Source organism: Tenrec ecaudatus, chromosome 1 (assembly GCF_050624435.1).
Source record: "Tenrec ecaudatus isolate mTenEca1 chromosome 1, mTenEca1.hap1, whole genome shotgun sequence".
NCBI lineage: Eukaryota > Metazoa > Chordata > Mammalia > Afrosoricida > Tenrecidae > Tenrec > Tenrec ecaudatus.
The window spans coordinates 213906424-213921194 of record NC_134530.1 but is presented as its reverse complement, the minus strand read 5'-3'; the positions used below and the strand labels follow the sequence as shown (position 1 = coordinate 213921194).

The window sequence follows — 14771 nt, the reverse complement described above, 5'->3', positions numbered from 1 at the left end:
CGCAAACGGTAAGTCTAGAAGCCGGGATGTAGAATAGAATACTGGGAGTAATTTGAATAATCATTATGTAAATGATTATTAAGTGTTCTTAAATGTTTATAACAATATTATTAAAACTAAAGTCATAGATATGTTGTTCAGGAGAGTAGTTATAGTTCAAGCTTTCAGGAAATCTGAAGTTTAGTGACTAGATATGAAGAAAGAAAGAAACAAAAACACAACTGAAATGAACTGATAAGACTGGTTAAAGAGATGGGGGCTGAGAAAGCTCTTTGGGTATTGCTGCTGCTGCTGCCATGGCTGTGAGATGCTGTTGGGTGGATTTGAACTCACAGTGATTCCATATGACAGACCAGAACTACCCCACAGAGCAGTAGTTCTCAACCTTCCTAATGCCTCGGGCCTTTCATACAGTTCCTCATGTTGTGGTGACCACCCCCCCCACCATAAAATTATTTTTGTTTCTACTTCATAACTGTAATTTTGCTACTGTTATGAATCAGGCAACCCATGTGAAAGGATTTGAAACTCCATACTTTGAATTAACACCCACGTACTAACTTTTGCTCCACCAGGTCTCCGTTTGGATATTGTTGATTATCTTGAAAGAAGCAGTGTCATTAAATGTGAAATTGAGACAGGAGCAGGTGGAGAAAAAAAAGGCAAGGTGAAAAACAGACAAAAACAACAAGGGTGTGTGGAGGTAGAAATAGGGCAGAGGAGGTGTTTTTCGGCAAGATGGGTGATGACCCTTCCATTAGAGAAGGGGCAGATTTTGTGACCAAATGTAATCATTCCGAGGTGGGGAAAAGAAAAAAATGGGTAGTGGGGGCACAGGGCACTAACCCACCCAAGGGGAGGGTATTGTTTACATCCTCCACAGGGAAAGAGGGACCAGACTCCAACCCAGTGCTCCAAGATGTGAATGCAACATGCTGGTAGGGAACCAGTGGAGAGGTCTGAGGGGCTGGCCCCAGTTCCAGCTAATACGTGGACACCTGCCCCTCCCCCCAGAAGAATTAATCTCAGAGGATGACACTGAATCTGCATCTCCAGGAGAGGGCCATGTCTGATCAGAGCACATGGAGCAGATGAAGGGGGAGGGAAGGAGAGAGTGGAGCACATCCTGGCTCACCAGGCCTTGAGAATGATGTCCCCACTCAGAGAAGCAAGTCCACAGAGAGGATCACATGGTTGGCCCTACTATGAGACACAATATCCATCACTGACCCATAGCCCTACAGGGGACAATACTGGAGACAAGGTGTCAGAATTGCGCCTGATCTGATCCCACCACATCGAGGCAAAACACTAAGGAGGTGCAACAGAACAGCAAGGGAATGGAGAGGCAAGGTCCACAGGGAGTGCTGAAGGTGGACTTTGGGGTCAGGGCTTGGTGCTCCAACAGACTTGACTGGAAAACACTCCTAAAAGCCAACAAATAGTCCTTGAACTAACTACGAGCTTTTCTTTCTTGTGGTTGTGTTTTGTTTTGATTTTTTGTCATTGGTTTGTTGTTGTTTTGTTGTATATTGTTGCTTGGTTTTGCTATGTCTTGTTTTTGTGCATGTTATTATCTCCGCACATCTGTCTAAATAAGATAGGCTGGATGAACAATGTAGAGGAGAAAACAATGGAACCGACAGTTCCAGGGGCACATGGGAGACGGGGATGTGGGGGGAAAGGAAGTGGTGTTAACAAACCCAGGGACAAGGAAACAACAAGTGATCCAAATCGGTGGTGAGAAGGGTATAGGAGGCCTGGTAGGGTGTGATCAAGGGTAATGTAACCAAGAGGAATTACTGAAACCCAAGTGAAGATTGAGCATGATGGTGGGACAAGAGGAAAGGCAAAGGAAATAGAGGAAAGAACTAGGAGACAAAGGGAAAATATAGAGGTCTAAATTAAAGGCATGTATATATGTAAATATATTTATATATGAGGATGGGGAAATAGATCTATGTGCATATATTTATAGGTTTAGTATTTAGGTAGCAGAAGGACATTGGGCCTCCACTCATGTACTCCCTCAATGCAAGAATACTTTCTTCTATTAAATTGACATTCTATGATGCTCACTGTCTTGACACAACTGCTGAAGACAAAGTGGGTGAATAAGCAAATGTGGTGAAGGAAGCTGATGGTGCCTGGCTATCAAAAGATATAGCATTTGGGGTCTTAAAAGCTTGAAGGTAAACAAGCGGCCATCTAGCTAAGAAGACCAAATCCCTATAACTGGACCAATAGTCAACATCATGATAAATGGAGAAAAGATTGAAGTTGTGAATGATTTTATCTTGGTTGGATCCACAATCAATGCTCACAAAAACAGAAGTCAAGAAATCAAACAATATATTGCATTGGGAAAATTTATCGTAGAAGACCTCTTTAAAGTGCTGAAGTTCAAGACTAAGGTGGGCTTGATCTGAGTCATGGTATTTAAAATAGACTCATGTGTATGTGAAAGTTGGACACTGAATATCGAAGACTGCAGAGGAATGGGTGCATATGAATCATGGTGCCGGTGAAGAATTCTGAAAGCATAGTAGACTGCTAGAAAAACAGAAGCAGAGCTGGAATGCCTCTTGGAAGCATGCTTCCTGGAAAACAATATAGGAAAGTATTACATATCAGAACTTAGGGTGAATGGTTAAAACATGGTTAACCTCAAACTGAACCACTCCTATGGAGTTGACTTCAGGGGAGAATCGAACTGCCTCTTTGGCATTCTGAGGTATAAATCTTTATAGGAGCAGAAAGCCTTATCTTTGCCTCACAGAGGTGCTGGTGGATTTGAACTGCTGATCTTGCAGGTAGAAGCCCAATGTATAACCCATTACACCCCAAAAGTGCAAACCCACTGCCATCAAATAAAATCCAGCTTATTGTCATCCTACATGACAGGTTGGAACTGCCCCTGAGACTTTCTTTAAAAACTTTGTCTTTCTCGTGTGGAGCAATAGTGGTTTCAAACTGCTGACCTTGTGGGTAGCAGCTCAACACACAACTATTACACCACCAGGGCTCCTATTATACCACCAGGACTCACTAAAATAATGCACACAGTAACATGGCTAGCTGTAAAAATGTATCAATTCTTATAAAAATACTAAATGGAATAAGCCCACCTCAAAGAAAAGCTAAAGAAAAGCACTAAAGTGAAACAAAAGGAAAAATGGAAGAAATCAATGCAAACAAAACAAAATTCAATGGATTGGGGAACATAAAGGGCGAGTAAACTAAAATTTTGGTTTTGTAAAGATAGCAAAAAGACAAATCAAGAAAGAAACTGCCTAAGTAAATTAAAACCACTCAAGAGATAATGCCTCAATTTATTGCAAATTGGCATCTAATTCCATTCTAATTAGTGTAATCTGGAAATCCAGTGAGCACATGAATGTTTCAGCATTGTATTTTACCAGGCATCTCTGTAGCAGTAATACCAACCATTCCTCCTTCCAACAGTCAGTTCCTTGACTTTCATCAATCCACTTCCCTTGGTTATAAGTCAATGCTGTGACCACTACGCTTGCCCTCATGCACAGGCTTTTGTCCTTACTTCTGGCCAATAACAAAAGTTTGCATTACTTAAGTCCCACCAGATACATTTGGCTTTTCTCAATCCACATCTTTTTTTCCCCCCTTCAATCCACATCTTTTCTTGAATTTCTCCTTAACAATTCAGGCTCATATGTAGCCTTATTAAAATAGAATATTAAAAATTAAATTTATTTCTTTTGCCTGCACGTGCACTTACACACACACACACACACACACACACACACACACACACCTCACACACACACTCCCGCTTACTGCAATACCTCTATTTAGTAAATTGTCAAGGCCATAACTGTGGCATTGGTCTTGAGCCTTTGTCTACTTCGTTCCTGGTCTCTGATTCCAGCATCGAGTAGAGTCAATCATACCTCTCAAATATTTCTGGAACTTGCACTTCCCATCCTCATCTTTACCACTATTTGGGTGCAAGTGATAATCTTAGGTTCCTGGATGAAGAAAATGGCCTACATCTAACTTGTCTTCCTGTCTCAAAACTTGCTTCTTGTTTGTTTCAAACTATTTACAGAATAATGTACCAAAAAGGCATTTTTTGTTTCCCTCGTTTATTGTTAAGGATGAACCTAAATTTTTAATCTGGTTATACAGCTCCTCTATAATTTCTTTCATTCCTATAATACTAAGCATGTTCTATTGTGAAATTCATATTATGTTCCATGATACATATTTAGTTGGTGTTTTCAAGTAAAATGTTTGTGTTTCTCTCTCTCTCTCTCTCTCTCTCTCTCTCTCTCTCTCTCTCTCTCTCTCTCTCTCTCTCTCTCCTCTCTTTGTGATTAGTTAACTCTTCCTCTGCCAAGACTATGATACTCATCCCCACCCTTTCTGGTTGAGCCACTGACATTCCTGGTCATCGCCTTCAGGAAGCTCTCTCCGACTTTCCTCTCCTTAGATTTGATGATGTCTCCCTTCCGTCTGTCCATAGTATGTGCATACATTTATGGTACAGCACCTTTCACAGTATGAGAGAAGGGTCCGTTGTTGTCTGTTTTACCCATGAGCATTTGAAAATTCACTGCCATTAAGTTGATTATGACTCATTGCGACCCTATAGAACAGGGTAGAATGGACCCTGTGGGTTTCTAGATTATAATTTTTAAGGGAGTAGAAAGCCTCATCTTTCTCCTTAAGAGCACCTGGTGGTTTTGAACTACTGACCTTATGGTTAATCGCCAATACATAACCCACTATGCCACCAGGGCTCTTTGAAAGTAGGGACTGTATCCTGTGTTCACATTCCACAGTCCTGACACAGGGCAATGAATACAAAGGATTGTTGGTGTTGAACTGAAGTGAATATAAGCATAATAGATCCCAAATTCTGATGTTAAGCTTATTCAATAAAGCCCCAAACCAAACGCATTGTCCTAAAGGTGATTCTGACCCACAGTGAATCTGTCTGAAGTTTCACAAGCGGTCACTCTTTATAGGAACAGATAGCCACCAAACCTTTGGCTAGTAGTCTTATGTTTAGCCTACAGCACCACCAGAGTGCCTTTGTTTAATGATATAAGCAGAGTTTTTGGTACAATTATAGTGACACAAAGGTTAAGCTCTGATCAACGAATAGAAAGATCAACAATTTGAAATTATCTAGTGGGTTCTTGAGGAATACCTAACAATCGTTCCCATAGATTACTGCCTAGAAAGCTCCATGGATCAGTTGTTCTATGTCCTCTAAAGTCAGAATCAACTTGATGGCACTCAGCAGCAATCATGGATAAACCTTTTCTCTATTAACTAGCTCTCTTAAAATTTCCTTTCCCTCTTGTTTCCCTTGCTTTCTGATTTTTTTTGCCCTTTGAACAATCCATCTTGATAGCAAGAAAACAAGGAATACATAGATACACTATACAGCCTTCTTTCTATAAGATTTACTCTTTATATTGTTAAATTAAGAATATTTAATTACATATATTATATAATCAACTCTGAGAATGGTTTAATGCTCCTCGAGGTAGCAGTTGTGGTTTCCCCAACATAGGAACCGGTAACACCAGGGTTGTCAGAATATACATCCGCACCTTGAAAAGAAATGATGAATTTATTTTATTTTTCTCACTGTGCAACCCACTTGAGTGCTTGAAGCCCATGGGGGTAAAGCCGGGCAATGGTTTGGGGTGACAGTTTGCTTTCGCATGGGACACTCCGAGAGACCCATGGGATTGGACCTGCCACAAATCGGAACCCATGCATGAAATGATGAATTTATATAACGTTTTAGGAATTGATACTGCCACCTTCATGTGAGAGTAAGTTCTCAGTCTCCCTTTGCTAATTTAAGAAATAGAAAATATTGTTAAGGTGGGAGATTTATCCCCATGTTGGCCAAAGCCTGTTGTTAGAAGAGTTTTCCAGCCTAAATTGAAAGTTAGTTCTTTCTAGTCCTCACTTGTGGGTGTGCAAATGTATATTGAGTTCTCTATAAATTCATGACATTTGAATATTTTTTAAAGTCTATATTTTCTCATCTCTCCATATGGTATTATCAGTGAATTTGTTCCAAGTATTGTTGAAATCCAGAGCATGTGATCTGGTGGATGCCTTTGATTCAACTGTCTGCAAACTCTATTAAAAGGAAAAGTTTATAATCATTTTCAAATACCTGTCTTCTTTAATTCTCCTTCTACAACTTTTTTGTCTTTCTAACCTGGAATTATTATTAGCCTTTTGTAATCCTTTGTTGATAGACCAAATGGCATTTGAGTGATTTATCTTTAAGTATTGTCATTATAATTTCATTGTAATTATTAATAGTAGTTGTTTTGCACACTTAGAACTTTAGTAAAATAACTTTATAGGTTGGGTAATTATAGTTTCATTTAAAAAATACCTTTGCTTTTATTTTCAGGAATTTCCCCCACACACACACCCAAAACCATTGTATTGAGAGCTAATTCAGACATCAAACTATTATATAGTTCAATCACAGCAAACAGTATTGCACAGTTGCTATTAAAATCAATTTCAAAACATTTTCTTCCTTCCTGAACTCCTTGATGCCCACTTACCCACTTACCCACCTCTCACCCTCTTCCCCTGCCATGCCACTAAGGAACCTTTATTCTAGCTGTGTCTAAAAAATACTTGTTGCTTTTAAGAGTATATTTGTGTATGTTCTTGATTATATTATGTTAAAATCTAGAAGTCTCTCCTGTCTCATCTATGTTTCTAGAAGAAAGTTAAGAGTCCAGGTAATTAGGGTACTGTCCTGAGGCAGCTATGTGAGACACCCAGTACATTTTGCAAAGGGTCAGAGTTCTATTCAAAATAGGGGAAAAGAGAAACAGAAACCAGAATGGGAGTAGAATTATTTAACAGCATTAAGTCTTCAATTGAAATAGATGATCATGCATTTATAGAAACACTAATCTCCACGAGTTTTATGTTTCCTTCACTCTTCTCCACAATGATTACTTGATAAGTACAGTCCGGAAGAAATAGGTGTGAAAAGTCATGCATCCCTAGGAATGTGTTCGGCTGAGCTACCCGAAAGACAGAAGGAGGAGACGGTGGTTGCAAAAGAGTTCATGGGAGACTTGAACATGTTTTTCCAGGAGAAGCATGAAGCGCGGAAGTGAGTCCTGACGGCTAGCAAAGACAGGGACAAGAATAGTTATAGTCCTCATAACGCCTGACTGCTTATAAAGAAATGCTCCCTGGAGCTTCCAACCTTACTTCTGTTATCTTTGCTTAATTACTTTAACATCATGGAAGAGCGTAGCAAAATTAGGAAAGAAAATCCTGTCAAGTCCTATGTAATAACTTAGAAATCATCCTTTAGAGTATGTGCCACAAACCATTTTGGAAAAGTTAGAGGAAAAATTCTCCGAATCTGAATAACCATATTTAAGGAATAGATAAAAATATCCACATTTAATAGCCATTGTTAAATGTTGTGTTTAGAATAAAGTACTACCTTGGTGTACTTAGTTTCAAATTGTTTATTTAACATTTCTTTTAAAGCATCTTTCTTTCAGAAATGAGAAGAAAAAATGTATTTTGCCATATTTCCAGTCAGATCACCTCACTAAATAGATATCCAATGTAGTTTGGAATTTTGATTTTTATTCAATTCTATTAACCTTAATTCCTTTAAAATTGTGATACAAAGTTTTAATTAAAAAATTCATCTTAATCTCAAGTTTATATCTCTCTTGATTTTAAATATGGACACATTTTCTGTAACAGTTTTATTACGATGTGATTTACACACCATATAATTACTCATTCAAATTGGGTAATCAGTGGTATGTAGTATATTGACAGAGTTGAACAACCATCAGCATAATCAATTTAAAAATATTTCATCATTTCATAAAACTTCCCTGTATCTTTTACGTTATCACCCTCAAAATTGCCTGTCTAAACTCTAAATAATCACTGATCTACCTTCAGTATCTATTTGGGTTTTCTGGATATTTGAAATAAATAGTTATATTTCAGTAAATGGAAAACTATTGAATTATATGGGTGAGATAGTTAAGGTTTATTATACCAACTAAACACATGTGGGAGTAATTGAAGGGCAGAGAGATAAATGGCTTGGTGAGCCTCACCTCTCTAGGTCTCGGGTCTCTTGCTTTCTGATGGTGGGACTAGGGTGCAACTGTTTTAGCCAGTTCCCTGCCTCAGCTGGCAAGGCCCACTTCCTGCAAGACATCCCCAAGGAGAAGCCACATGGATACCCTGATGCAGCCCTGGGTTCTGGGGCAGCTGTGTGGAGACCCCTTCCAGTGCTGAGATGCTTACACACTCACTGATTTGGCTTTCCTCCTGCAGTTGGCATTATTGCGTGTGTTTTGTGAGATGGAAGACTTTGTAGATTGGTGTCAGACATATGGGCTAATGTCGAACTTATGGGCTTGGGCAACACTGGGTGGGGATGCTTTCTTAATGTACACTTACCTTTTATATAAAACTATCTCTTATGTACGTATGAGTTTCGGTGGATTTGTTTTTCTAATGTACCCAGACGAACATTATGGTACGGGGAGTGGGGTACTGCAGAAACAAATCATGAGATGGAGAGTGGATGTTTGTTTGACCTCTCCCTCATGGTAGTTTTTCTTCTTTGGCTAGCCAGATGTCAGATATAGCCATACTGTTTACTCAGTTGGTTTCTCAGAAAAATATAGGAAGTATGAAAATAGAAAGCTTGTAAGCCCACTTGTTTTCAGCCATTAAAATTTGATCTTTATATGGGCTTAGGCCATTCCTGTAAAGAAAGTTTTGAAAAGATATGCCCACCCAGTACTTTGGAGGACTCAGGAACCAATGGTCTTTGTCTGAAGCTGGAAAAAAAATCTGGAACCATGAAGAAAACTCCTCTCTAGGACTAAAGATTAAAGGGAGTCTGTGGGCTGGCTGAGATGCTTGTTAGATGACCACCTGGATCTACTTGTTGAGTGGAAGTGAGAGAAATGCAGCAATAAAGAGATGGGTTGAGTTTGGCCACCGACACCTGTGGACTTGGTTTACAGGAAAAAGAGGAGAAGATGAGAGCGGGTTGACTGGTCTAAAGTTCATGACCTAGCATGAGAGGGCTAGGCATGTTGAGTATTTGTGAGAGCCCATGATCTAAAGGCAAGGCAACAAATGGGCACCCTGAGGAGGCGGAGTGAGGCAGCCCACAGTGAGTTGACCAGAACCCGACCAGATGGAGAGATTTTCGAGCCTATGGACTGGTGCATATTGTTGCTGACTTTATGGATGGCCTGTCCTGATTTAACTTTGCTTATGGATGCAGACTTCACAAGGTTCCACCTGGAATAAAGCTTCTTCATGTTGAAAAAGGTGATTGTCTCCTCAGAGCACTAGCTTGATATAAGTGGGCATTATAGAAATTGGATGCCCAAAATTGGGGGAATAAAGGCATGAAGTGGTTGGCTACAAACTTTCATAGGTGGGAGGAATATATTCACAGGATTAAGGTGTAGGTGTTACTTAACTGGAATTGTTAAGCTAAAGAATTGTGTACAGGTGCCAAGTTGGCAAGGGCTAGATTGAAATAGTTAAGGTTTATTGTGCTAACCTGGCTGATAAACACATGTGGAAGTAATTGAAGTGTGGAGAGATAAATGGCTCAATGAGCCTCGCCTTTCCAGTTCTCGGGTCTCTTGCTTTCTGATAGTCACACCAGGTTGTAGTTGCCTTAGCCAGTTCCCTGTCCCAGCTGTCAAAGCTCACTTCCTGCAAGATGTCCCCAAAGAGAAGCCACATGGACCTACCCTGATGCACCCTGGGTACTGGGGCAGCCATGTGGAGAGCCCTGCCAGCAATGAGATGCTTACACGTTCACTGAATTGGCTTTCCCCCTGCAGTTGGTGTCATAGTGTGTGTTTGGGGAGATTGAGGAGGACTTTGTTGATTGGTGCCAGACATATGGGCTAATGTGGGACTTATGGGCTTGGGCAGCACTGGGTTGGGATGCTTTCTTAATGTACACTTACCCTTTATATAAAACTCTCTCTTATACATGTGCGTTTCAGTGGATTTGTTTATCTAATGTTTCCAGACTAATACAATGGTCTTTTGCCCTATCTTAGCCTTTTTAAAATCTTAGTATAATGGTTTTAATATTCATCCATATTGTAGACTGTATCAGTACTTCATTCTTTTTATGAACTATTAATATTCCATTATATGAATATATACTTTAATCATTTACCAGATGATAGATATTTGTCTTTTCTTTTTCTATGGATATTGTGCATAATGTCCTTATGAATATTTGTGTACACATTTTATATGGTCATGCATTTTCATTTCTCTTAAGTAATTACCTTGTAGTGTATTACTGCATCAAATAACTTTATTCAACCTTTAGAGGAACTGCCAAATTGTCTTCTAAATTGGCTACCCGACTTTACATTCTTACCAACAGTGTGCCTCACTCATCTGTCAGTTTGTTGTCTTTGTAGTGGCTTCTAGGCTGATATGATTCTTGGAGAAATGCTGTCAGTACTTCAGAAACCAGCAGGATCATCCATGTAAACAAGTTTCAGTGAAGCTTCCAAACTAAGAACAGACTAGGAAGGAGAATGGGACAGTTTATTTCTCAGGAGCTAGTGGCCCTTAAAAGAAGCCCGAGGACAAGTCTGTCTCCTCAAAGTCAATCTTAATGACTTGGATGGGATAAAGCTTTCAGTGCCTTTATATCTCTCTATCTGTCCAAACCAAAGGCCTCACATTATTTATTAATTGTTAACTTCACAATGTGAAAGCATAAAAAGCAAGGAAGAAACCAGATGTTTGCCAGTAGAAGTTAAACTGTTCAGATGATGGCTATGTTAGGCAGGATTGACTAGAGAAACAAATTCAGAAATGCCTGTATATGTATAAGAGAGAGCTTTTTAGCAAGAAGTAATTATACATTAAGAAAACATGCTAGTCCAAGTCAAGTTCATAAGTCTTGTATTAGTTCATGAGTCCCTTTTCTGACTCACACAGAACATATGCAATGATGCAGAAGGCAGGATATTAAAGGTCGGTAAGTGCAGAGTCCTGGGGCATCATAAGGTTCAAGCAGGTCTCAGAGTGGCCTGCCAGCAGGAAGGTGAGAGAGAGAAAGGGAGAGGCTGGCCTCCAGAGGGAAATATAGCCTGGTCATCTCTCCAAATGAGGTTATCAGGCTGTGACCTGGTTGACAAGCTAACCTCGACCCCTACACTTTTGCCTATTCTCAAGTTGGTAGGAAATTATGTAACCACCACAATGGCAGTCTTAAACTCAGCATAATAGAATGCTAGTGCACGAATGCAAGTAAATGCTGCATGCATGACATCACACAAGGAACTCCTTAAAGCCACAGCTTGGTTCTTCTCCAGTACTTTCTCTTGGAGTTGTCATTGATCTTATTACCAGTTTTAATGGGAACCCATTGGGGAATGGACTGATTCTGCCTTTGTTTCTTGATGAGGAATCTCTCGACCCTGAAAATATTATGAGATGATACTGTAAAGATCAAAGGCAACCACACTTGAGACAGTGCAGAAATGGAGAGCAGGACCTCTATCTGCTGATGGAGCACTACTCAAAATGAGAACAGTTTCGAATATCTATTAGTAATTGGAACATGGAATATACAAAGCATGACGCTAGCTAAATTGAAAGTGGTGAAAAATGAAATGGAATGTGAAGTCAATATCTGAGGTATTCCTGAACTAAAATGACCTGGTCTTGACCATTGTGTTAGATAGTCTTATGATTTCCCATTTCAGGAATGATAAATTCTAGAAGAATGACTCCACTTTCAAAGAGGATGTTTTAAGACGTAACTTGAAGAACAATGTTGTCAGTGACAGGATATCTAGATAACCTACAAGGGACACCAGTAATGATGAGTCTTATTCAATTTATGCCCAACCACTACGGCTAATACTTGCAAAATTGAAGAACTCTACCAACCTCTTCCATCTAGTAGTTATCAAGCATGCAATCAAGATGCATTGATAATTACTGGTAATTAGATTGCAAAGGCTGGAAACAAATAGGAAGGATCTGTATTTGTCCCTGGTGATAGATTATACGAGAAATTTGACAAGGTGAGTGTTTTTTAAATATTGCAAATACTGTTTTTCAGCAGTACAAGTGGTGACCGTGCATGTCTTGGACATCATCTGATGGAGCACACAGGAAATCAAACGGACTACTCTGTGAGAAGAGCAAGCTCCTCAGGCCAATGGCTCTCCTTTGGAACAGATAAGTAATTTCTCATGTGCAATTTAGGTTGAAGATGAAGAAAATGAAAACAAATCATAAGAGTGAAAATAAAACCTTTAGTACATCCCATCTGAAATTAGAAATCATCTCAAGAAAAGATTTATTGAACACTAGTGATCAAAGACCATGGAAGTTGTAGATGACACCAAGGACATCATACATGAAGAAAGTAAAAATTCATTAAAAAGCCAGCCAGAAAGAAAAAGAAAGAAAGGAAGGAAGAAAGAAAAGACCAAATTGAATGTCAGAGGAGACTGTAATCTTGCTCTTGAACATACAGTAGCTAAAGCCAAGGGAAGAAAGGATGAAGTAAAAAAACCCGGGCACAAATTTGCAAAGGGCAGCTTAAGAAAAGAGAGTAAAGCATTATAATAAATGTGCAAAGACCTGCATTTAGAAAGCTCAAAAGGAAAAAGATGCTTACTATTACTCAAGCTGAAAGAATTAAAGAAAACATCAGGCCTCAAGGTGCAATATTTTAAGAGCTGATGGGCAAAATAACGAATGATGCAGTAAACATGAAAAGAAGATATAAGTTACAGAAAGTTATTGTTTCAAAAAGAATTGCTTTCTATTCAACCATTTCAGGTGGAAGCATGTGATCAAGAACCCATGGTATTGAAGGGAGATATCAAAGTTTCACTAAAGATATAAAAAAAACAAGCCATCGGGAATTGGCAGAATTCCAAATGGAATGTTTTGACAAACTGATATACTGCTGGAAGCACTCAGTCATTTAACCTAGAAATCTGGAAAACAGGAAGAGATCCACATTTGTGCCCATTCCAAGGAAAGGTAATCCAAACAGAATGCATGAATTACCAAACAATATAATTACTGTCACGTGCAATGAAATTTTAGAAGATGGTAATTCAAGATCAATTACAACAGCCAGACATTCAGACTGTGCTCTTAATAGGATGGGTCAAGAGGAATATCATTACTGATGTTAGATAGATATTAGTTGAAAGAAAATAATGCCAGAAAGATGCTTACTTGTGTTTTTTTTATTGATGATGTCTGGATCATAACAAATTAAAGATTAAATTGTGAAGATTGGAATTCCAGAATACTTAACTGTGCTCATGTAGAATTTGTACATAGACAGTACTTAGTCAGCGCTTTGAATTGAACAAAAGGATACTCTGTGGCTTTAAGTCAGGAAATGTGTGATTCAGGGTTGTATCTTTCACCACACTTTTTCAATCTACTCAGAGAATAAATTGAGAATCTAATCTATATGACGAAGAGCATGACATAGGATTGGAGGAAGGCTCATTTAGAATGTACAATATGCACATAACACAACTTTGCTTGCTGAAAGCAAGAAAGGCATGAGATATTTATTGAAGAAGATAAAAGACTGCAGACTTCAATATGGTTCACAAGTCAATGTAAAAAAAAAAAATCAAAATCCTCACAGCTAGACCAAAAGACAAACAATGTCAGCGTGTAACCCACCATGCCACTAGAGCGCGTGTGTTATTTGTGGAAGATAAAGTTTTTAATCCTGCTGGAGCATTCAGTGCTTAGTAGCTAGGAAGGCTTACATGAGAAAACATAAGCATTTATTAATGTCTGCTATGAGCCCTGGTTGTGCTGTGGGATGAGCATGTGGCTGCTAACTGAAAGTTGGCAGTTCAAACTCACCAGATACTCCATGGGAGAAAGATGAGGCTGTCTGCTCCCATAACGATTTACAGTATCCCAAACCCACATGTACTGCCATCACTATGAGTCAAAATAAACTTGATGATGATGAATTTGTTTGCATTTTTTAAAAATTATATTTTTATTGGAATATTCTTCACTTCTAATACAATTTAATTATCGAGTTACATTAAGACGATTTGTGAAATCACCGTATCATCCTCAGAACACTTTCTTCTTGTCTTCATTGCCGTCCTTGCAGCACAGTGGAGCTCCATGGCGGAAGATGAGGCTGGCTGCAGCCATCAAGAGTTGCAGGCTCCGAAACTCACAGGGCAGTCCTCCCCTGTCCTATAGGGTGACTCTGAACAAGCCTCAACTCAATGGCAGTGCGTTTGGGTTTTCTTTCTTTTTTCCTCATCCTCCCCTGCTGTGTATCCCTGGGGTCCAGGGATATCCCAGAGACCTGGTTGGCATAGTGGCTGTAAGTAGCACTGTTAACCAAAAGGTCAGCAGGTTGAAACCACCATGGATTTGTGAATGAGTTTAGTTTGAGCTTTTTGTGTGTGTGGAGATTTTGTGCCTTGAGATAAAATCTACCCAATGTCAGGGACATAATAGCTTTTCCTAATAATGAAGCTCCTCTAATAAATGCCACATTGCTCTCTCTCATCAGTTTTTAAACTTTTGAAAATTCATATTTCTAAATATAACATGAGTTAACATGCAGGAATAAAGACAATGGTTATGAAATTGGATACCTTTTAGGATGCGTGCATCATTACTTTCAAATAATATTTTTAGGGAATCTGCTTAGC

The 14771-nt window shown here is 39.1% G+C and overlaps 1 non-coding gene across 1 annotated transcript; it reads right to left on the bottom strand.

Moving 5' to 3' along the window:
- Positions 1–5638: 5638 nt before the first annotated feature.
- LOC142437740 (small nucleolar RNA SNORA42/SNORA80 family) lies at positions 5639–5773 on the bottom strand. Its single transcript, XR_012782265.1, has one exon. It is a non-coding gene; the product is annotated as a small nucleolar RNA SNORA42/SNORA80 family (small nucleolar RNA).
- Between the last annotated feature and the right edge of the window lie 8998 nt (positions 5774–14771).